This window comes from Triticum urartu, chromosome 1A (genome assembly GCF_056163025.1).
Source record: "Triticum urartu cultivar PI428250 chromosome 1A, HENAU_Tu73, whole genome shotgun sequence".
NCBI classification, from domain to species: Eukaryota; Viridiplantae; Streptophyta; class Magnoliopsida; order Poales; family Poaceae; genus Triticum; species Triticum urartu.
Window position 1 is genome coordinate 140,669,324 of NC_141873.1, and position 2,214 is coordinate 140,671,537.

The following is a 2,214-nucleotide window of genomic DNA, read 5'->3' on the forward strand; positions in this document are numbered from 1 at the left end:
TTTTAGCATCCTTAGGGTAACAAAACCTTTTATTGTATCACATACAACTTTTCTTACGAAAACTGGTAAGAAAACTTGTTTTGACATCCATCTGTAAGATTTCATAATCGAAAATACAACTAATGCTAACATGATTCCGACGGACTTAAGCATCGCTACGGGTGATAAATTCTCATCGTAGTCAACTCCTTGAACTTGTGAAAAGACTCTTTCCCACAAGTCGAGCTTCATAGACGGTAACATTACCGCCCACGTCCGTCTTCTTCTTAAAGATCCATTTATCTCAATGGCTTGCCGATCATCGGGCAAGTCCACCAAAGTCCATACTTTGTTCTGATATATGGATCCTATCTCGGATTTCATGGCTTCTAACCATTTGTCGGAATACGGGCCCACCATCGCTTCTCCATAGCTCGTAGGTTCATTATTGTCCAACAACATGATATCTAAGACAGGATTACCGTACCACTCAGGAGTAGTACATATCCTTGTCGACCTACGAGGTTCGATAGCAACTTGATCTGAAGCTTCATGATCACTATCATTAACTTCCTATTCAACAGACGCAGGTGCTACAGAAAACATCCTCTGTGTTGCATCACTCTCTGGTTGAAGTAAAGGTTCGACAACCTCATCAAGTTCTATCTTCCTCCCACTCAATTCTTTCGTGAGAAACTCCTTCTCGAGAAAGGACCCATTCTTAGTGACAAACAATTTGCCCTCGGATCTGAGATAGAAGGTGTACCCAACTGTCACCTTTGGGTATCCTATGAAGATGTGTTTGTCCGCTTTGGGTTCGAGCTTCTCCGGCTGAAGCCTTAAGCATCGCAGCCCCAAACATTACGAAACGACAACTTTGGTTTCTTGCCAAACCAATGTTCACACGATGTCGTCTCAACGGACTTAGATGGTGTCCTATCTAAAGTGAATGCAGCTGTCTTTAACGCATAACCTCAAAATGAAAACGGTAGATCGGTAAGAGACATCATAGATTGCACCATATCTCATAAGGTTCGATTACGACGTCCGGACACACCATTACCCTGTGGTGTTCCAGGTGGCTTCAACTGTGAAACAATTCCACAATCTCTTAAGTGATTGCCAAACTCATAACTCGGAAAATCCCCTTTTGATCAGATCGTAGGAACATGATCTTATTGTTATGATGATTCTTAACTTCACTCTGAAATCGCTTGAACTTTTCAAACGTTTCAGACTTGTGCTTCATTAAGTAGATATACCTATATCTACCCAAATCGTCAGTGAAGATGAGAAAATAGCGATATCCACCGCACGCTTCAATTCTCATTGGATCACACGCATTAGCATGCATGATTTCCAACAAGTCACTTGCCCGTTTCATTGTACCTGAAAACGGGGTCTTAGTCATCCTGCCCATGAGGCATAGCTCGCATGTGTCAAGTGATTCAAAATCAAGTGACTTCAAAACATCCTTCGATATGGAGTTTCTTCATGCATCTTACGCCAATATGACCTAAGCGGCAGTGCCACAAGAAAGTGGTACTATCATTATTAACTCTACATCTTTTGGCGTGAACATGTGTATTACCATGACCGAGATTCAATGAACCATTCACATAGGGTGCATGACCATGAAAGGTATTATTCATGTAATCAAAATAACCATTATTCCCTAACTTAAATGAATAACCGTATTGCAACGAACATGATCTAATCATATTCATGCTCAATGTAGACACCTGATAACATTTATCTAGGTTCAATACTAATCCTGAAGGCAGATGGAGTGTGCGATGGTGATCTCATCAACTTCGGAAACACTTCCAACACACATCGTCACCTCGCCCTTAGCCAGTCTCCGTTTAGTCCGTAGCTTTTGCTTCAAGTCACCAATAATAGCAACTGAACCGGTATCCAATACCCAGGTGCTACCAGGAGTACTAGTGAGGTACACGTTAATAACACGTATATACTTTGTTGAAGTTTCCAGCCTTCTTATCTACCATGCATTTGGGGTAATTCCGCTACAAGTGACCGTTCCCCTTACAATAGAAGCACTTAGTCTCGGGTTTGGGTTCAACCTTGGGTTCCTTCACTGGAGCGGCAACTGGTTTGCCATCCATGAAGTTTCCCTTCTAGCCCTTGCCCTTCTTGAAACCAGTGGTCTTGTTAAACCATCAACACTTGATGCTCCTTCTTGATTTCTACCTTTTGCGGTCTTAAGCACCGCGA